Source organism: Panthera uncia, assembly GCF_023721935.1.
Source record: "Panthera uncia isolate 11264 chromosome A3 unlocalized genomic scaffold, Puncia_PCG_1.0 HiC_scaffold_11, whole genome shotgun sequence".
Taxonomy (NCBI): Eukaryota; Metazoa; Chordata; class Mammalia; order Carnivora; family Felidae; genus Panthera; species Panthera uncia.
The window spans coordinates 57410649-57434467 of NW_026057578.1; positions in this window are offsets into that span (position 1 = coordinate 57410649).

Genomic DNA, 23819 nt, shown 5'->3' on the forward strand with positions numbered 1-23819 from the left:
TGATAAAATATTCAGGTTAGGAAATGATATTCTACTCAATTTGAAAACAAAATTCAAAAGTACTTAAATCTTTAGAGTGTTTTTAGAGTAGTTTAGCTGACCAGCAATTTTACTTTTTTTTTTTAAAGTTCCTATGATTGCGCCCAAAGAATTAAGAGCCCACATGGCCCAGGTTTTACATAGATCATGCCAAAATCATGAAACGAGATCCAGTTTTATAATGTATACCAGCAGTTCTCAAACTTTTTGGTCTCACTCGTCAAAATTATCAAGGAACCCAAGGGGCTTTTGTATATGTGCATTCTAACTATTGGTATTTACCCTGCTACAATTATAACTGAAAATTTAAAAATATATATTTATCCAGTCACTTCGATAACAATGATACATCCATTAAGATAAATAATATGTTTTTATGAAAAAGAGGCTATATTTTGAAAACTTTAATGGAAAGTGTAGAATTGTTTTACATTTTCGCAAATCTCTTTAGTGTCTGGCTTAATAGAAGACAACTAAATTCTCATAGCTGCTTCTGTATTTAGCCACTTGCAATACCACACGTCCTGTAGCTTCCAGTGAACTTCACTGTGCACATAAGGGAATGAGAGTGGAAAGGCCAATAGCAGCTTAATATTCTTGTGAAAATACTTTTAAATGTGCAGTTGCCTTGAAAGTGACTACAGATCACTCAGCAATCCCCAGAACACAATTTGAGAACCAGTGACCTGCGTAACACCTCCTAAAATATCCTCTCCTCTCCTCTCCAATTCTCTCACATGCTAAAACTGCTCAGGGCTTCCCACCATACGACCATGCAACATCCTCAACAGCCAGCTCTGCAATTTGTTCCTGTGTTCCTCTGCCCTCCACAGCCTCTAGACTACATAGATTTCCATTTACTTAGCTTTTGTCACGGGTTTCTGGTGCCTCTGCCACTGCTCAGATTGTCCCCCACAAAGGGGAGCCCAGAGCACGCCTGAGTCCATCTCCATTTCCACCCACCTCTCCAGTCCTACCATCTGTGCCTTTCCTCCCATTCTGTGTCACAAAGTCTAGAAGCTGGGTGGGAAAAAAAAGCAGGTCTTTCAACACTCTGAAGTCAAACCCCTTCCACATTAAGCAGTCACTCCCCATGTGCCCTCCCCCTCGCTCCTATAACCACTAATTGACATTCTGCTCCCTAGAGAGTCATCTCTTCTGGATATATCATATAAAAGGAATCACACAATATGTGGCTTTTTGTGTCCGGACTCTCTCACTTAGTGTAATGTTTTTGAGGATCATTTGCATTGTAGCATGTGTCAGAACTTTGTTCCTCCTAAACACTGAGTATTATTTCATTATAAGGATAGACCACATTATTAATTCTTTATAAACTCATCCTTGGCCCTGTCTACATGCCCACCTTCCTCTCTTCCTGTCTTTATTCTCCTCAAGTGGAGGAATTTCACTGCCCTGTTCCCAGCACCTGAGGGAATACCAAGGAGATAGTGGGTACTCTTAAATATCTGTAGCCTGACTGGCCGGCTGACTTTTTTCATCCCTTCACACCTTTGCTATTGGGCTTCCTTCCAATGTTTGTTCAGCAGAAAGTAATTACCACCATCCAATCTCAGGTGCAGGCTTGGGCTGGCTCCCTTCAGGCTCTTCTCCCAATGAGCTAACAGTGCAGGATGGGGTCACCTTCATTTTCAAAGCTCAGCTTCCATCCTTTGGGCTTACAGGTATTTGGAGTCCCAATGGAAGGGCCAGAAATAGGAGAGCTGTCCACGTGGGGAACACTGCACTGCAGCCAACTAAGCCTCAAGGGCACTGAGCAGACAGACTCCTGCCGTGTGGTCGGCAGGGTGGGACAGGAGGGGATGCAGAACATGGACCTCTGTGAGCCAACACCCTGGCCACCCTTGGGTCTTGGCAGTGTCTCCATACTTCTTTGGAGCTCCCTTACATTCTTCCTCCATCTGCCAGGCTCTGTGCCTCTTAATGCCTCTGAGATCTGGAGCATCTTTTCTAGTTGTGGGGTGGTGAAAACCTATTCTTGTTCATGCTACTTAACCCAAATATTTGGTCTGTGCCCAAACCCCTGTGCCGCCTGCTGGCCCTCATGTCCATCCCCGAGGAAAGGAACAGAGAAAAGCCTCCATTTGGAGGGGGTTTTGTGCCATATCTCAAAAACAGTAAATTGCTTCAAAGGTCTTTTATGGGTACTATTCGGGAATAAAATGGTGACTGGGATTAAGTCCCTGCCATCAGGAATTACTTGCGCTGGGCTGTGTATCTCTCATGATTACCTGTCTATCCAGTTTCAGGTGAGGTCAATTTACCATCCACCTGACCAGGAGCTGACTGTTTGACTCTGATAATTGAATTAGACACGTTTTCTTCAGAGGTGACAGACAGCTTAGCCTCCCAGCTCCAGCAGCTTCTTTTCAAACCTCTCTCCAGGAACATTATTTCAGTATCTGTAGCACAGGAGGGTTTAAAGTGCACTTCATAAAATAATGTGAAAGCTTCTTCTGTAAATAGACTAAAAAGAAGAATTCTCTTTTTAAAAAAGCAACAGACATCCTCATTTCGCCACTCACAGATGCATGAGAATGGCTTTCAGAAATATTTTCCCCAAAGGTTACAAAATGCCTTGCATCATAGGTGGCTCTTTGGTTTAGTAATAAAAAGTGATCACAGTGGCCTATTAATTTACAGAAACTAATTCAAGCCTCGGGATACAGTCTAGAATTTTGTAGGCAGCTACTAACAGCTGCAAAAAACCCCATGGATCCAAGGCCAGAGAAGAAAAATCATAAAAATTATAGCAATGGAGGGGCGCCTGGGTGGCTCAGTCGGCTGAGCGCCGACTTCGGCTCAGGTCACGATCTCGCGGTCGGTGAGTTCGAGCCCCGCATCGGGCCCCTGTGCTGACAGCTCAGAGCCCAGAGCCTGTTTCAGATTCTGTGTCTCCCTCTCTCTGACCCTCCCCCATTCATGCTCTGTCTCTCTCTGTCTCAAAAATGAATAAAAACGTAAAAAAAAAATTAAAAAAAAATTATAGCAATGGAATATGCAAGGATTAAGGAGCAGCAACGCTGAAACAGCAGTCAGACTGATTTCCGCCAGAGAAAATACATCACATAGGTGACTAGCCTTCCTGGATATATTTCCAACGCAGGAAACCATGTGAGCATCTGTTATGTGCCAGGGATGTATACGGACTATAAATACAAAGCAGCTGTGATAAACTCAATCTCAGAAAAAGCACCTTCCTTTTAGAAGTACAGCAGAAGACCAAGTAATTTTCACCAGGGGTTGGGAAAGCTCATCAGAACAAATGTCACCTGTCCATCATTTGGGTCTAAGGCAGAGAGAGAAGAGAAGAACCCCAGATAACTCAAAGCTTTCTAGCTTGGCTATCAGGACAGGTGAGAGTAGACTAACCAAGACCTCAGGGGTAGACTTAGAAGGCTTGAGGTCTGCATTTGAACCTGACACTGGGGGTGCCTGCAGAATTTTCATGTAGCTGTTGGGGAATATGGCAACAACAGTAACAATATATTTCATCCTTTCAGTTCCGTTTATTTCCTTTTTTTTTTTTTTTAAAAACTTGCAAACACACTCCATTTCACACTCTTTTAAATGCCAATTGCTAATCTTTTATCGCTAGAGTTCTTAAATTATTCTTGGCTATAGACTTGGATTTGTATGAACTCAGAGCTCTCCTTTGTTTTCTCATCCCATGCTGGGGGAACCCAGATAATTTCGGGTCACAGCTGCAGATCTGTGGTTGTAAGTGATCTCCTGGAAAATAGCCGTAAAGTTGCTGAAATTATCCTTTTAAAATTTTTATTTCATTTCATGACATAAAATACTTTAGCTTTGTTCTTGTGGCTGGATCTCCATTTCTGGCATTTCCCCAACCATGCTGTATTATCAAAGAGCTTCATGCATTTTTAAACAAAATTATCCTACTTTCCAGAGCCTTTCATTTCTTTTTCCAGGGACTTCAACTTTTTAAAGATCAATTACACTTGCAAAAAAACCCAGAATGTAACTAACTGTTGCTCCCATTAGCTATTGCATTGTGTGTAGACTTTTTACTTCTCTCTTTAAATACATTCCCAGAAATTATTCAAACTTTTGTTTTTCTGGTAAGGTCATTTTTTTTCTCAGCATGCCATTGTTTATATTACGTAGTTGAATTTTCCTTGCATACCTAAATTTGTTGCTGTTTAAAAATACCCAGCCTCCACACCATACAGAATATATAGCATCAGTTCCTACCTTCTAAGAACTTATTGTTTTAAATATCAGTTGCAAATTACATATGTTACTTTATCTTGAACCTAGAATCAGAAATTATACTTTAAAAGATTGACTACAAAACATGCAGACTTGTACATGGCAAAAATTCACCCAAACAATAAACTAGTTAATTAATAAAACAAAAAAAGAAGGGGGAAATATTTACAAAATATCCTACTTAAATGGTTAACATACAAATTGTAATACAAATTACAGCTTAAAATTTTTTTTAATGTTTATTTATTTTTGAGAGAGACAGAGAGTGAATGGGGGAGGGGCAGAGCGAGAGGGAGACACAGAATCTGAAGCAGGCTCCAGGCGGGGCTCAAACTCACAAACCACAAGACCATAACCTGAGCTGAAGTCGGAATCTCAACCGACTGAGCCACCCAGGTGCCCCTCAAATAACTGAAGCATTGTTGCTTCTCTTTATGGTATATAAATGCTTCTCTCTATGGTATATATAAATGGTATATGGTATATAAATGAACAATACTCTGTTTTTGGAAAACCTTGCTCACATACTCTATTTTTCTTGTCAATAGTAATAGCTTTCTTATTGTTATAAGAAGGAACATATTTTATTATTATTATAAAGACAATATATTATTATTATTATTATTATTATTATAGCAATATATTTTTGTTATCAAACAGGACATTTTATCCAGTTCCCTCATTTTATTTATTTATTTATTTATTTATTTATTTATTTATTATTTTTTTTTTTTTAAGTAAGTTCCACAACCAGTGCAGAGCCCAGTGTGGAGCCCAATGTGGGGCTTGAACTCATGACCCTGAGATCAAGCCCTGAGCTGAGATCCAGGGTTTAAGGCTTAACCGACTAAGCCACCCAGGTATCCCTCAATCCCCTCATTTTAAACAACAGAGTAATGCATAAAATTCTAGAGTCCTCTATACAAATGGGTGATTCTTAATATATTTTCCTAGACATGGAATTGTTGAGGTAAACAACAGGCATGTTTGCATTTTTAATAAATGCTTTCAAATTGCTCCATAGAAAAGTTGCTCCTATTTTTCCTGCCATACCCAATGTTTGAGAAAGCCTGCCCCTTTCTTCATATCCTCAACATTAGGTGTTTGTGGTTTGTTTTTTAAGCCAATGGAAAAAGAAAAACCTGTTGCTAATCTAATCCATGATTTTTTTTTTCTCATTTCCATTTTAAATTTTATTTCTTTGATTATTAGGAGACTTGTGTTTCATGTTACATGGCTTTTGAATTTCTATTGTGAATCGATTAATCATGTTATTTACCTGATTTTTTATTAAGGTGCTTGGTTTTTTTCTTATTGGTTCATAAAAGCCCTTTCTTTGGTAAAAGTTGTAATTTGGGGGGAGGCGCCTGAGTGACTCAGTTATTTGATGTTGGTTGGGGAACCCGGATGTGACTGGGTGCTGGGAGTGTCTGTCAAACGTTAAGGTAACACAGGGGTCAATTTAAACCAGCATAGTGTTGATAGCTAAGAAAGTATTACAGAGTCGAGGTTCAGTTGGCTCTATTGTCATTTATGCCAGAATCATTTCTAATAGACACATTAATTGTTCACGTGAATATAGCTCTTATAAATTTAAGCAGATATGGAAAAAAGTAATGTTAGTTGCTCAAATCCATTTTTTCCGCAGTACAATGTTTAATTTGAAACTGTGAATAAAATAATGAATGAATACTTACTAATCTTCTGAATTTTATCATGACTTTTAAATTTATATATAAATTGGAATAGGCAAGGCACCTGGGTGGCTCAGTTGGTTAAGTGTCCAAGACTCTTGATTTTGGCTCAGGTCATGATCTCACAGTTTGTGGGATTGAGCCCCGCCTTGGGCTCTGCGCTGACAGCACAGAGCCTGCTTAGAATTCTCTCTCTCCCTCTTTCTCTGTCCCTCCCCTGTTCATGCTCTCTCTCTCTCTCTCTCTCTCTCTCTCAATAAATAAATAAACATTAAAAAAACATTTTAAAAAAGGAAAGAGGCAATAAAATAATTTCAGTGTTACTGAATGAATTTTTACAAATAACCTAATCTTGAAAAAATTCTATTGCATGAATTTCAAGACTCACCATTTCTCCAATATACACTGTATATCATTTAATTCCCTAACCTCTTGTATTTTCACTTACCTGTTTTTACGTTTTGTTATATTTGTTACACACGTAAAAAAAAAAAAAACTATGCAAAATTGGGATTACAATAAAAGGGTAACTGCATTTCCTTTCACTGTCATTTAGGGACATTGTTGAACAGGCCCACTCAAGGATTATTTGATTCTCTGGGGAATGTACCTTTGCCTGAGTTACTAATTACTACTGATTTGGCCTAGATTCGTAATTGTAGATTTTTGCCTAGTAGGTTTGCAAAGATCTGTCTGGTAAACAAAGTTACACCCAAAATTATCATTTTCTTGCCTGTTAGGACATTAACTAGTTTTGTCTCTAACGCAAAGTGTTATAGGGTGAGCTGTGTCCCCCCAAATTCATATGTTGATGTCTTAACCCCCAATTCCGTACAATGTATTTGAAGACAAGATTTTTGAAGAGGAAATTAAACTAAAACGAGGCCATGAGGATGGGCCCTAATCCAATCTGACTGGTGTCCTTGTAACAAGAGATCAAGAGATCAGGACACAGACACACAAAGAGGGAAGGTCCAGTGAAGACACAAAGAAGAGATGGCTGGCCACAAGCCAACCAGAGGGGCCTTGGGAAAAACCAACCTGCCAGCACCTTGGTCCCTGACTTTTAGCCTCAGAATCATGGGAAAATAAATTTCTGTTGTTTAAGCCCCTGGTCTGTGGTACTTTGTTATGTTAGCCTCAGTAAATAAATACACTTAGCAAAGCCATTTCAGCATGCCTTTCCTGACTAAATAAATTCTTAAATTCTACTTTGAAACAGCTTTAATGTCGTACTGAATCTCTCACTAATGTGTTAAATAAACTTTCTATATTTGTATGAAAGTCATGTTTTTAACATTTTGAACATTTTACTTTGACATAAGTTTTGTAAAAAGCCCATAAAATTATCTCCCCGTTTTCCTATTTGACATTTATTCCATCTGAGTACACATTTCCAAATATTCTATTGTTAATTCTTTTGATATCTGACAACATATTGATCAACCAGTATGGTATGAATCAATATTCTCGTCAGCTTTTATTCCTTGTTTGGTTTTGTTTTTAGTATCCCTTAGGGACTTCAGTTGGAGTGCCCTATGGCCAGCCTTCTTCCAGTTCATTCAAATAATTCTCCTTCCTTCTTTGTGTTACCTTAGGTCAGAGGGAGCTGAGAGATTGCTTCTGAAGGGCCCAAGCCCTGAAAGCCTTTTTAGATTAAAAAGAGCATGCAACAGGGGAAACTGATGCTTTTCTTGGCTTAAGAAAGCTGTTGGGAAGAAGTCACGCTGACCCATCACTGATGCTGTTCCCCAGGGAAGGTGACATTGGATATTTTGTATCACACTATTCAGTGATGTCAGCAGACATAAAATCTAATAGAACTCTTTTCCAGTTCATCTGGGACTTTATCTTTAATCTCAGCCATCAGAATGTGACACTTCATTCACAGCAACTCATCCCTTATTGATTTTACTGGAACAGCTATCCCACGTCACCAGGGTGAATTAAATTGCTTCCATTTACCAAAGATAGAGAATAGCCCTGCTCTTTACAAAGAGATGGGTGATAGTCATTTTTATTTAGAAAAATATTAAGTAATTTTCAGTTAGAGAAGCACATATTAGCTTATTCAAAGCATTCAGAGCCAAGGAGGAAGCTCTTAGCCCACTGTGGAGAATGGGATAGTGTTTGGAATAATTATTAAATAATTATTTAATTAAGTAATTAATTTTAAATTAATAAATAAATAATAACAATAATTAATAAATTAATAAATAAATAATAATTTGATAATTTTAAATTAATAAATAAATAATAAGTAATTAATTTTAAATTAAAAAATAAATAATAAGGTGGTACCGATACATGCTACAATATGGATAATCCTTAAAAATATTGCATAAATGGGGGTGCCTGGGTGGCTCAGTCAGGTAAGTGCCTGACTCTTGATTTCAGCTCATGTCATGATCTCACAGTTTGTGAGACTGAACCCTGTGTCGGGCTCGGTACTGAGCAAGGAGCCTGCTTAAGATTGTCTCTCTCCCTCTCTCTCTCTGTCCCTCCCCTGCCCGCTTGCTCTCTCTCGACAAACAAATAAACTAAAAAAATATATACTCAGTGAAAGAAGTCAGACACAAAAGGCCATATATTGTATGATTCCACATTCCATATGGAATGTCCAGATTGGGCAAATCCATAGAGACAGGCAGTAAGTTAGTGGTTGCCTAGGGCTGGGCAGGATAGAGCGGGTAGGGAGTCACTACTAAGATGTGCAGATTTTCTTTAGGAGTAATACAAATGTTGTACAGTTAATTGCTGTGATGGGTGCACAACTCTGTGAATATACTAAGAGCCATTGAATTTTACACTTTAAAGTTTCTGTTAGAATAAGGTTTTCTGCCCAAGGTGGAACCTGGGGCGGGGGGAGGGTGCTTCATTCAGCCAGCAATCTTTTATCTTTAACAAAAAGGAGCAGCTGGCACTTTCTGCACTACTGATGGTAGTGTATATTACTATAGCCCCTTTGAAAACAGTTTCTCATTTTGAATAAAATTGAAGAATTACATACCTTATGACCTAGCAGTCCCACTGCTGGGTATTTTTGGTGCAACTGAAATGCTTTCAGGTGCGTACCAAAAGACATTTCATAGGAGCATTATTCAAAATAGTCCCAAACTATTGTAAACAACCTAAATGTCCATGAATAGTAGAATGGATAAATAAAGTCATACAACTGTCATACCATCATATGGAAAGCTATATGACAAAGAAAATGAATGAACTATAGCTAGATGCAGTGACATGGATGAATCTTAAAAGTAAAAAGAGTCATGATGCAAAAAATTAAGTGTCCTCATATATAATAATTAAAATAGGTAGAACTGACTATCTTGTTTAAGGATGTATACTTAGCTCGTACGACTACAAAGAAAAGCAAAGACTGAATTATCATCAAAGTCAGGATAGTGATTATATTTGTGAAAAGGAATTATGGTTGAGAAGGGCCAAGAAAGGCAATATGCCATTTCTTAACTCAGTGTTTACTCATTGGCATAAAGTACTAATGAGTTACAGAACTACAACCTGTGGGTTCAATCCTGCCTGCCACTTGTTCTTGTAAATAAAACTTTATTGGAACACAGCCACACTCATTTGTTTCTATGTTGCCTGTGGCTGCTTTTCACTGCAATGGCAGACTTGAGTAGTTGAGAGATAGATTGTATGACCACAAAGCCTAAAATCTTTACTATCTTGCCCCTTACAGAAAATATTTGCCAACTCTTGTTTTATACTAATTTGTTAAGCTATATTTTATATTTAACGTTCCTTTTGTAGTGTATTGTATTTCACAATTAAAAACAAGATTAAAAAAGAATGCAGTGTGATAAGTACAATGATGGCACCATCATGTGGGTAGGTTTTGAGATCATCCAGCAGGGCTCTGGGTTGCATGAGAAGGACTAGGAGGATAAGGAAATACTTCGGGGCATTTGATGCCTAAATGTATCTTAATAGATGAGTAAGAATCAGTCAGATGAAAATGACTGACTTCTACTTCTGGAAATACAATTGGCGAGGTTACTCAGAATAATACTCTTGCTAAAAATCAATGAAAATTAATATATGAAAAAATTTAAAAATCTTATCTTATCCACTCATTTTACCCAGATCCTTTCTAAAGTCTGATGAGCATCAGCATCAGAACATGTTAACCCAGTGTTCAGTTCATCTCACAGTACCAGTTCAGTTTTCCAAAAGTGGCCAACTAGGCACTCATGTTCCACACCTGGCTCTATGCCAGCGAGCCAGGCTTCTTGCCCATTTAAAGTCTGAAAGTAGGTTTGGGGCACCTGGGTGACTCAGTCCAACTCTTGGTTTAAGCTCAGGTCATGATTTCATGGTTCGTGAGATTAAGCTCCACTTCAGGCTCTGCGCTGACAACGCGGAGGCTGCTTGGGATTCTCTCTCTCCCTCTCTTTCTGCCCCTCCCCCTCTCCCACTCTCTTTCTCTTTCTCAAAATAAATAAAATAAAAGATTTTTAAGTTAAAAAATTTTTTTAAAATAAAGTTTGAGAATATGTTCAGATTGTTTCAGCCCCAAGACTTCTAATAATTTCAAGTTCACTTTCACTGTGTATTAAAAACACCAAAGAGCTAACAAGATAATAAGGAATTACCAAACCAAACATTTAAGTGGAAAACCTCTATGGTTAAATGAAACTCTAATGTTCCTTCTGGAGCATTTGCCAACTGGTCAAAATTGAGCTTGGGTTTTCTTGACCTCATGGGACAATGGGAGAAAAGTCAATACCTAGGGCATGACCAGGGTGGGGTTGGTCTTATGAGAGGCCGTCCCTCCATAAAGCGGGGACCCAAAAAGTCTATTCCTTAAGCAAACATCCACAAGAAAACTTAAAGAAAATTGCATCAATACTGAGAAGAGTGTGGGAAATAAAAATTTCCTTGGAGTCATAACCACAACCTAACTCTTGTGTGGATTTGCAGTTCATAACCATATCACCTGGTGGTCTAACACAACTCAAGCTTTGAGGTTAGTTTAAATTTCTCTTGGACTAGTAGTGTCCCAAGACTGCTGGCAAAAATAAGCACAGATTCTCTCTTAGAGGAAAGTATCTTCAGCCTCAGGCAGATAAAACTCTAAAGATAGTTTTTCAAGAATAGTGGCCAATAGATAGCCAAAGCAAACAAGCATGCAAGTAACCAAACATCTTGAACAAGAATAAGTAAAATAGTAGATTGGAGAAATCAAACTTCAAACTTCAGATAATTAATTATCAGACAGAATATATAACAAATACTTAAGTGTATTTTTAAAAGATTTTTTTGTTTTTGGGTAACCTGAGTGGCTCAGTCGGTTAAGTGTCTGACTTTGGCTCAGGTCATGATCTCGTGGTCTAGGAGTTCAAGCCCCACATCAGGCTCTGTGCTGACAGTTCAGAGACTGGAGCCTGCTTCAGATTCTGTGTCTCCCTCTCTCTCTGCCCCTTCCTAGCTCACACTCTGTCTCTGTGTTTCTCTCTCAAAAATAAATATTTTTTTAAAAAAGATTTTTTAAGTAATCTCTACACCCAACATGGGGCTTGAACTCATAACCCCAAGATCCAGTCACATACACCAGTGACTGAGCCAGGCAGGCACACTTTCTTAATGTATTTTTAAAAAGAAATGCTCATAACAAGCTACAAAGCTTATTTCTGGAGGAAATAAGAAACTATAAAATGTGATACAGCATATTTTAATAGTAACCAAATAAAACTTCTAGAAATAAAAAATAATAATTAAAATTAAAAAGTCAATTAGTGGATTAAAAGTAAGATAAAATACATGAAAAGAGATTTAAAAGACTAGAAAATAGAGTGAGAGTCTAACATCCATTTAATCAGAGTTCCAAAAGAGAAAGAATAGGATAAAGGAAACATTTGAAGGGGTAATTGTTGAAACCTTTCCTCAACTGATGAAAGACACTAATCCATAAATTCAAGAAATCAAAGAAATCCCAAGCAGGATAAAATATGAGAAACTCACATCTAAATCTGCCATAGCAAACCTGAAGAGAACTTAAAAGAAGACAGGGAAAAAACCCAACACTGTCATCAAAGAAAAAAAACAGACGTATGACTGACTGTTCAGCATCATCTATAGAAGCCAGAGGACAGTGGAATAATATCAACAACATGCTGGAAGCAGTAAATGTCATTCAAGACTTCTAAAACCAGTGTACACATCCTTCAATAAAGTGAGAAAACTAAAGATATTTTTATTTTTATTTTTTATTTTTTATTTAAAAAAAATTTTTTTTTAATGTTTATTTATTTTTGAGACAGAGAGAGACAGAGCATGAACGGGGGAGGGTCAGAGAGAGGGAGACACAGAATCTGAAACAGGCTCCAGGCTCCGAGCTGTCAGCACAGAGCCCGTCGCGGGGCTTGAACTCACCGACTGTGAGATCATGACCTGAGCCGAAGTTGCCACTTAACCGACTGAGCCACCCAGGCGCCCCTAAAGATATTTTTAGAATAAAACTTGAGAGAGGTTTCCAAAAATAGATCTTCAATAAAGAGAATTCTAAAAGATAATCTTTAGGTAAAAAGAAAGTGATGCCATGATGAAAGAAGGAGCAAAGCATAAAGCAAAAGAAAATAGAAGGTACATGGGTAAGGCAAACAAACCCTGCTTGTATAAAACAAAGTATTAATGCTGGGGAATGGCAAAAAGATAGAATTAAAATAAATTACAGCATTTCCTGAGAAGTAGGCAGAAAGGGAAATGAAGTTAAATGTTTTTAAGTTTCTTCTATTGTTGAGGAGTAGGCTAAATGTGTTAATTAGTTTAGACTTCAAGAAGTTAAATATGTATGCTGTAATTTCTAAATATTTTTAACGTTTATTTATTTTTGAGAGAGAGAGACAGAGCACAAGTGGGGGAGGGGCAGAGAGAGTGGAAGACACAAAATCTGAGCAGGCTCCAGGCTCTGAGCTGTTAGCACAGAGCCCAATATGGAGCTTGAACCCATGAACTGTGAGATCATGACCTGAGCTGAAGTTCGACACTCAACTGACTGAGTTGCCCAGGTGCCCCATGTTGTAATTCCTAGAACAATGTTTTTAAATTTTTTTTTTCAACGTTTTTTATTTATTTTTGGGACAGAGAGAGACAGAGCATGAACGGGGGAGGGGCAGAGAGAGAGGGAGACACAGAATCGGAAACAGGCTCCAGGCTCCGAGCCATCAGCCCGGAGCCCGACGCGGGGCTCGAACTCACGGACCGCGAGATCGTGACCTGGCTGAAGTCGGACGCTTAACCGACTGCGCCACCCAGGCGCCCCTAGAACAATGTTTTTAAAATAGACACAGGATGTTACTTCCAAATTACTAGATGATAAGAAATGGAATAAAAAAAAAACTAAATCCAAAAGAAAGGAAGAAAGGAGAGAGAATTATTTTTAAATTTTTCATGAGATCAGAGGGTGCTCGACAAATAATGAAACTAGTAACACAGATATCTCACAGTAGGAGGTTGCTATTAAATGAAGTGAGAGCAGGCATTCTCAGCACTTAGCAGAGGAAGGTAGAAGATGAAAATAGGGGAAGAATCTTTATTTCACCATCTATACAACCATGTGGGACTCAATGGGTCTCCAGCTTCCTCCAAAACATCTGATGATTTCATGGTGTGCCTTTAAACTTGTATAGTGTCCAAGGGTGCTATAAGTCATAGCTGTTGTCCATCTCATCATCAAAACCAAATGGATCCACTCCTCAGTGGGATGCTGTCAGCCTCTCTTTCCTCGACTAGTCTGCTGGGTTCACAAAAGTCATTTGACTGTCAACCTGTATTGTGAATGGTCCTCTCATTCCTGGCAAAGTTGCTTTATCCAGGAAGAAGAGTTGCCTTTGTTGGATTTGAGGAACTCTCTTCCTTGTATAAGACAAATAGTTTTTTTCAGCAATGTGAGAGCTGAGTGTGGGAGCCATTGTTTAAGCTTTCCTGTGCTGGGTTTTGTGATAAATTGAGACTTTTGTTTTGTTTTGTTTTTCTTCCTTGCAGAGGAAATCAAATGCAGCAGGCCTCTTTATGGTGGGCTGGATCTGATGTGACAAAGGCAACAAAGTCAGGAAGTTCAAGTGATGCTTCCTAGGATGGGTCCAAGCAAAAAACACCACCCCTACCTTATGAAATAGAAAATATGCTAAAACAAACAATGCAAGAAATCGTCCTTTTAAGAAACACAAAACTCAAGTTCCTATCATCTTTCTCAGGAGACATTTCTCATTACTTAAGCCATTCAACAAACATTTACTTAGCACCTACCAGTATCTGTCCAGCATTACGCTAGTCAGTCCCTACCTTAAGGAACTCACCATATAGAGGAAGGACAGCTGGGCACACAGAGTGGTAGAGCCCAGCATGAGCAATGCTGTGATAGAATTGAGCTCAGGGGTATAGGAGGGCCCTGGGGAACCCCGCATTTAAATGGGATGAAATAGAGGGGCCTGGGAAAGCTTCCAGGACAAGGAGAGATGACCCTGAAGTAGGCTGGACAGAAGTTAGCCAGGAGAAGATGAGAGGAAGTCTAGAGGCTTCAGGCAGAAAGAGTAGGTGGTGCAAAGGCACTAAGACACATAGATGGGCAGCTTCTCAAGGAACTGCAAGTTCAGACATTCAAATCTACATAATTTCTGTACGAATATCTGAACTATAGGTGTACACCCATAGAGAAGAAAAATCCTCAGGTGTGCGGTTATATCACTGCAGTCAGTTTTGAGAAACTGAGGATCCAGAGGACTGACCAAAATGTGAATGATAGCAAAAGTTTAGACGGATCACAAATTTAGTTGCAATACAAATTGCAACTGTACAATCTTGAGCAAATTGTTTAATTTCTAAGGAATTTTTTTTACCTACAAAACAATAAAAATACTCCATAAATGGGTGGACATGACAGTGTTTTATGAGTTTTAGGAGCAAATGTGGTGTAATGGTAACAACAATTGTGTTAAGGAACATTGTGGAAAGTATTAGCATTCTTAGTGTCATAATGTTCATTACTGGCACAAGGTTTGCTTGGTCTCCCCAGACCTCCACATGTCAAGAGACAGAAAGAAAGGAAGACTAGAGAAGATACAGTGGAGGGGATCAGAAGGGAAGGGCAGAGGACTCCAGGATCTCAGAGGCACTGGGGCTAGTCATAGAGTAAAGGATGAGGAGGAAGGTGTGTGCCAGTGTTTGGCTGGGCTGCAGAAGGATCAGGAAGGGAAAGTGGCTAATTGTGTGGTGGGCAGATAAGTAAAAAGTGAGTCTGTCAATCAACATTCTGTGACTCTCAGCATATTTCTTGAGCAGTTATGATCACACTCTTTTTATTGTTATTATTTTTATAAAACTTCCAGAGCAAAGAAATCCCAAACTTATCAGTCTATTCAGTTTTCATCGTGCTTTCCAATGCACAGCTAAAACATGAATTCAAGTGCTAGCTAAGAGGAAAATCAGAGAAAATTCATTTGCATCATAGCAGAATGCTAAATGTATAAAACATAACTATATATGTATTTTTAATTTCCTATGCTATCTCTCCTTGGATAGAACCAAACTCTGACTTAAATCTTGCTTGCCATAAGAAGGCCCAAGTTATATGTAATTATGGGAGGGAAGAGTGGGAGCTGAGACTCCATCCAGAGCCCCAAGGAACCCGAACTCTTTCTCTAGCCTCCCTTTCACACTATAGTCAGAGACGCTGCTCCTGTGGGAGAGGTGAGTGAGATTCATTCACAAGGCCACCTCTTTCTCTTCTCTGGGTATGTGGCAGCTGGTGGTTTGGGGCCATGGGGAAGGAGAGTAGAAAGAAGAAAAGTAGACAAAGGAAGCATGAGACAAGGACACTAAGCTTCCTTTTTGCTAAACCTCTAAAAAACATTTTGTTTAACAGCATCCTACACTTCCTGGACAGCCCACAAGATCTGACTTATTCTGTGATGTAGCTCATACCAGTGTTTCCCAAACTGAGTTCCATGGGACCCCCTTATCCTTCAAGATGTTTATCAATGGTAATCAGTGTTATGTAAAAACAGACAAATAAATGGGGAGGAGGTGGGAATCTTTAGATAATTAAACATGCAGACATTAAGTTAAATGATAAACAGGCTTATCTACTGCAGGACCTCTCAGGTCCTTTAATATAATACATCTGCAAATCACCAAGACAGATGTATAGTATTTGGGAGTTTTCAAAGAAGAATTTTTTGTATGTGCATGCAGAACACTTAGTTGCCAGAGTGTTCTGCAGAATGCTAAACCAGAGTCCTAATAATTGCATATTGAAAAAATACTAATGTTAATTATACTGTTAATAACATACTATGTTTGGATATTCTACATGTTGAAGAGGGTTTTAGGAAAATCTGAAACAAGTGTGTGTGTATGTCTATATGTGTATAAATGTCTTTTATGCATCATCCCCTGGAATACAGTTTCATATATATAGATAGATATAGATATAGATATAGATATACGCTTCATATATATATAGATATACGCTTCATATATATATAGATATATAATACAGCTTCACATATATATATAATGAAAAGCTAAATATATATATATATATAATGAAAAACTAAAAATATATATATATATATATATATGTATATATATATATATATATAAAATTTCAATTTTCAACACATGACGGTGGAAAGCAAAGTATAATGAACTCATGGCCTGGCATCAGCAGTCATCAGTACCTGCCAATCTCATATCCTCTATCCTTCCCTCTTTTCCTCCCCACCCCTGCCAGCTGGTTTATTTTGAAGAAAATCTCAGACATCCTCTCATTTCATCTGTAAATACTTGAATGTGTATCTCTAGAATGGATGAATTCTCTTTACAAACATAACCATAATACTATCACCATACCAAAAATTTCAAAATAACTGACATCATTTTAACTATTTCTTTTCAATAAAAGTTGTAAAATAGGCAAGTCAAAAGTTTACTGAGCACGTACTATGTGCCAGGCACTGTGCTTAAATGCTTTATCAGCTTTTTTTTTGTCTCACAGCTACACTTGGCAGTAGTTACTTTACTGCCCATTTTGCAACCAAGGAAGCTGCCACTTAGACTTCCCCCAGTGGAGTGGTTAAGCTTGCTCGAACTCACAAACCATGAGATCATGACCCAAGCCAAAGTTGGACACTCAACATACTGAGCTACCCAGGTGCCCCTAAAACTGCTTATAAATCCCTAGCAGTGCTTTTGCTGGGTCATAGGGTAGATCTATTTTTAATTTTTTGAGGAACCTCCACAGTTTTCCAGAGTGGCTGCACCAGTTTGCATTCCCACCAACAGTGCAAGAGGGTTCCTGTTTCTTCACATCCTCTCCAGCATCTATAGTCTCCTGATTTGTTCATTTTAGCCAGTCTAACTGGCGTGAGGTGACATCTCAGTGTGGTTTTGATTTGTGTTTCCCTGATGAGGAGCGACGTTGAGCACCTTTTCATGTGCCTGTTGGCCATCTGGATGTCTTCTTTAGAGAAGTGTCTATTCATGTTTTCTGCCCATTTCTTCACTGGATTATTTGTCTTTCGGGTGTGGAGTTTGGTGAGCTCTTTATAGATTTTGGATACTTAGCCCTTTGTCTGATATGTCATTTGCAAATATCTTTTCCCATTCCGTCGGTTGCCTTTTAGTTTTGTTGATTGTTTCCTTTGCTGTGCAGAAGCTTTTTATCTTCATGAGGTCCCAATAGTTCATTTTTGCTTTTAATTCTCTTGCCTTTGGAGATGTGTCAAGTAAGAAATTGCTGCAGCTGAGGCCAGAGGTTTTTTCTTGCTTTCTTCTCTAGGGTTTTGATGGTTTCCTGTCTCACATTCAGGTCCTTTATCCATTTTGAGTTTATTTTTGTGAATGGTGTAAGAAAGTGGTCTAGTTTCATTCTTCTGTATGTTGCTGTACAGTTCTCCCAGCACCATTTGTTAAAGAGACTGTCTTTTTTCCATTGGATATTCTTTCCTGCTCTGTCAAAGATTAGTTGGCCATACTTTTGTGGGTCCAATTCTGGAGTCTCTATTCTATTCCATTTGTCTATGTGTCTGTTTTTGTGCCAATACCATGCTGTCTTGATGATAAAGTCTGGGATTGTGATGCCTCCCACTTTGGTCTTCTTCTTCAATATTACTTTGGCTATTTGGGGTCTTTTGTGGTTCCATACAAATTTTAGGATTGCTTGTTCTAGCTTTGAGAAGAATGCTGGTGCAATTTTGATTGGGATTGCATTGAATGCGTAGACTGCTTTGGGTAGTATTGACATTTTAACAATATTTATTCTTTCAATCCATGAGCATGGAATGTTTTTCCATTTCTTTGTATCTTTTTCAATTTGCTTCGTAAGCTTTCTATAGTTTTCAGCATACAGATCTTTTACATCTTTGGTTAGGTTTATTCCTAGGTATTTTATGCTTCTTGGTGCAATTGTGAATGGGATCAGTTTCTTTATTTGTCTTTCTGTTGTTTCATTATTAGTATAATAATGCAACTGATTTCTGTACATTGATTTTGTATCCTGAGACTTTGCTGAATTCATGTATCAGTTCTAGCAGACTTTTGGTGGAGTCGATCAGGTTTTCCATGTATAATATCATGTCATCTACAAAAAGTGAAAGCTTAACTTCATCTTTGCCAATTTTGATGCCTTTGCTAGGAATTTACCCAAGGGATACAGGAGTGCTGATGCATAGGGGCACTTGTACCCCGATAGCAGCACTTTCAACAATAGCCAAATTATGGAAAGAGACTAAATGTCCATCAACTGATGAATGGATAAAGAAATTGTGGTTTATATACACAATGGAATACTACTTGGCAATACGAAAAAATTAAATATGGCCTTTTGTAGCAATGTGGATGGAACTGGAGAGTGTTATGCTCAGTGAAACAAGTCATACAGAAAAAGATACCATATGTTTTCACTCTTAAGTGGGTCCTGAGAAACTTAACAGAAGACCATGGGAGAGGGGAAGGGAAAAAACAGTTAGAGAGGGAGGGAGCCAAACCATAAGAGACTCTTAAAAACTGAGAATAAACTGAGGGTTGATGGGGGTGGGAGGGAGGGGAAAGTGGGTGATGGGCATTGAGGAGGGCACCTGTTGGGATGAGCACTGGGTGTTGTATGGAAACCAATTTGACAATAAATTTCATATTAAAAAATAAAAATTAAAAAAGGAAAAAGCCCTGCTTTTAAAAATAATTCCTCCATGCTCATAAAAACCTTTAAAATAGCATTCACACAAACCCAAACTAATTGCATTAGTGTGCCTTTGCTCATTCTCTCAGAAAATTATTAAACAAATTAGGGTGTGATTTATGATTTTGCACACACTCATGATTTGAACAAGTGCCTTTTGAGGTTATGTGACAGCTCTAATAGGATGACTTATTTAATTCCTACTGTTCTTTTGCAAGTGAAACCACTTTCACTTTGTTTTTGCTTGGTTTTCTATCAGACTTCAGAAAACAATCCCACTTTTAATGTAGTAAGAGTTCAAATGTATTCCTCTACAAATTATTTACAAGCATTCTGTGATGCATGAAGGCTGTTCCCTTTCATTCTATGCATTCTCTGAGTTCCTCTGCAGATAATACTGTTTGTAACACCACTTGTGGCCAACTTTCACGTGACCTGTGCAAAAGCAGGGAGAAAAAAACTGTGAGTCTGTAGAAACTAACCTCTACAGAAACAGTATGTCTCCAAAGTGCTCCAAATCATGGATTTCAGATCAAGAAATAGCAGAGATATGCTTTGTGTAGATTTGGATTTTCTTTCTCATCATCCTCATGTCTGTGAATGTGGTGTACACGATCAATTTCAACTAGCACATGAACCAGACACTCAGAAGGTGAATCTAGACCAATGAAAATTTTAACATGTAATAGCAATTTGGAATCTCTCCAATGAGATTGCTTTGCTCCAGTATAGTTTGAAGTCTTCACGACTTATTGGTTTAGAGCCCAATGATCTTAGAAAGTCTCTTCCCCAGATGAAAATGAAACATACAGTTCTCTGTAATGCTTTCTCCGTGCAGATGCTAACTACATTCTACATTCTTGACCAAATGCATTATACTCATTAGATTTATTCAAAAATACATCTATTGCCTGAACACACCTGGTACATCCACAGAAAGTGAATAATTGTAAGGATTGAATGAAATTAAGCACCCCAGATTAGAGATGGTTTTGTGCAAGGATAAGTCACAGCTGGTGCCCTTTTAGAAGGTAAAATGAGACTAATTGGATAATCTAGAAACCAATTAGACTGAACTAGGCAAAAGAAGTCACTGTTCAACTAAAAGAGATATATTCAATGGCAGAGGGAGAAAAAGCTTGTAGTATATAAAAATGTGACATGAGGAATTGGAATTCTGTTTGATATTAACTTTAAGCTTTCTTTTCTCTGTAATAGTATAGGACACTAATGGTCAGATGGTGAACCTGAGTTAGAGGGAGACTGGATTTTTCAGATACAAGAGAGCATATACATGGGTCTGGCTGTCTCATCAGTGAGTGCCATAAAAGGAAATTTTTTGTTATGTCAGTTGCAATTAAACATTCTTTGAAAATAAAATGAATTTTGTTTTTTTTTTAATGTTTATTTATTTTTGAGAGAGAGAGAGAGCATGAGCAGGGGAGGGGCAGAGAGAGAGGGAGACACAGAATCCAAAGCAGGCTCCAGGCTCCAAGCTGTCAGTACAGAGCCCAATGCGGGACTTGAACCCACAAAACGAGATCATGACCTGAGCTGAAGTCAGACAGTTAACCGACTAAGCCACCCAGGCGCCCCCAAAATAAAATGAATTTTAGACCTAATTCTACTTAGCAGTCTATGTGGCTATATGCTCAACCCAAACAAAAGCCTTAATTATGCTGTTAGTAAAAGAGTCATATGCAGAGCAAATGTCTTTTGCACATTTAGCACGTTAGGAAGGCATACACTGTGAATAAATCCAAGAATGTTTTTGTATTAGAATGTAACTACTCAGAGTCTTCATCTGTATGAGGGCTGGTCAAACTAGGGACACCAGCTGTCACCTGTCATAGATGAAATTAACTGGTCCTTTGGGAGGAAGGTATGAAATTGACCCCATGGCCTCCAACCAACTGGCCTCAACAGCTCTGGAGCAAGACAAAGTAATGTTTGGATTTCGCTGCATCTAATATTTGATGTAGTAAACAGCAAAGAGACCACTGGTCAACCAGAGGATCATGGTGTCCCACTGTATTTCCAAGATCTGTTCCAATGCCTAGTACTGACTGGAGCAAAGTCAACATGCAAATATCACGTAATCATCAGTGACATAATAAGACCTCAATTTGGCCCTAACAAGTTGAGCCTAATAACAGTAGGCTCTCTCTTGGTTATTTCCAGTCTCTATGGAAATGGGTGGGCATCTTAGGAAGTTCCTTGGGTGGCTGCAGGACCGACACAAAGAATGGAGGGAGCCATGTTCTCAGCTTCCATAGGTCACTGAGAAGGACCTGTCCCAATGCAGGAAGCCCAGGATGTGAGCACTCAGGCCAAAGCAAAACGGATGAAGCAGCCTGGCAGAGCTCCCACCCAAGGTCCTGAGACACCGACCACTTCTCTGGACACAACCAGAAAGAAAGAGCTGAACTCAAGAGGGCTTCCTTGGAGAACCTTTTATACCATGTCACCTGGTTGTTTCTTCTCTCCTCCTGCTAGTCCTTCATCACAGTTACCATTCAGCTTTCCCTGTTACGTGGAGTCTCCTGGCACTACTTGAGACCAGCTGCTGCCAACCCACTTCTTACCCACACAGTTGGCCTCCTTCTTTGCCAGGTCATGAAGGAGTCTCTCTACATGCTGTTGACTCCTGGCCTGAGGGGGTTAATGTGGTGTCATCTGTCCTCTACTGGATGGCCTTTTTTTTTTTTTTTTAATTTATCTATTTTGAGAGAGAGGGAGAGAGAAACAGAGAGAGAGAGAGACAGAGAGAGCATGTGTGCACATGAATGGGGGAAGGACAAAGAAAGAATCCCAAGCAGGCTTCACACTGTCAGCACAAAGCCTGATACAGTACTCAAACTCACAAACCTTATGACCTGAGCTAAAATCAAGAGTGGGACGCCTAACTGACTGAGTCACCCAGGCACCTGTCTACTAGATGGCTTTTTAAAGCAGCCAGCCCTAAACAGGGAAACTCAGCTGAGAAGATAAACAGGGCAAACATCAGCCTCCATCACTTATTGATCATAAATCCTTACCACTTTACTGCCCACCCCACCCCCTACACCAGACAAATACCCTCCCCAAATTTCAAGATCCAGGCTGATTCCTGGTGCAGCTCCCCAAAGGGAAGCCAGCTGCCATCTGGGGTTGGCTCCAGTGACCTGGCCAAACCTCAAAGCTCAGGATCTTTTTAATGAATGTCCTGTGATCTCTCCTCTAGAACTCCTTTTGGAAACTTATTCCTGGTACCTGATGATGGTGTCCCACTAGAGGGAGAGTGCTGGCCCTGGAGACCTCCAATATATCCGAACAACTACTTTCAAGTGCTGTCACACAGAAGACAGTCATTGCTGTTTGTTGAGTGAATCTCTGCCCTGCTTCCAAAATGTATTCATGTGGTGTTGGGGTAGGGGGGTGTCTTTTTTTGAGGAAGATTTTTTAAATTATGGTAAAATATGTATAACATAAAATTTACCATTTTAACCAGTTTTAAGATTACAATTCAGTGGCATTAATAATTTACATTGTGCAACTATTATCATTATTAAGCTCTAGAACTTTTCCCTAATCCCATACTGAAACTTTATACTCATTAAACAGTGTCTCCCTATTTCTCCTCTGGTAACCACCATTCTTTCTGTCTCTATGAGTTTCACTATACTAGGTACCTCATATAAGTGTAATAATCCTTTTGTGGCTAACTTATTTCATTTAGCATAATGTCTTCAAGGTTCAAGGTTCACCCATGTTGTAGCATGTAATAGAGTTCCACTCTTTTTTAGGGCTAATATTCCATAGTATGTAAATATCACATTTTGTGTATTCATTCATCCATTGATGGACATTTGGGTTGCTTCTACCAGTTGGCTATTGTGAATAATACCGCTATGAATGAGGGTACAAATTACAAATATATGTTCAGGTCCCTGCTTTCAGTCCTTTTGGACACTGAAGGAATTCAGATCAAGTCTCCCCAGAATGTGCCACTTTAGCATGTGGACTGTTTTGAGCTAAAGGCAATTGAGACCCTGTGGGCTCAAGAGAAACTTTTGCTCCTCCCTTAACCACCTAGAAGAATCTAAATTGGGATATTTCCCAGAGTAAAGTTACTACAGAGATAAATTTTATCTGTGTGACCCATCAGTATGGCAGGGCAAACATCTAATTACCAAACATTTGCCCTTTTTCTTATTGTCCTATGAATTGCCCTGTTCCCCTGTCATGCCCCAGGACGCTATCCATTCCTCAGCTCAGGATGGCATGTATACCTCATTTTACCTTTCTGTCTATACACCTCTTATATATGTGGGGTTCTCATACATACAAAATTAAATTTGTTTTTCTCCTGTTAATCTGCCTGATGTAAATTTAATTCTTAGGATGGCCATAAGAATCTTTGAAGGATGAAGGAAAATTTTTCCTCCCAAACAGTACATACCCAAGAAGTGGAACGATGGGTCATATGTTAATTCTATTTTTAATTTTTTAAGAAACCACCTGTTTTTATAGTAGCTGCACCATTTTGCATTCCCACCAGCAAGAGAACATGGTTCCACTTTCTTCACATCTTCATCAACAATTGGTTTTTTTTATTTCTTCTTTTTAATAATAGCAATCCCAATGCA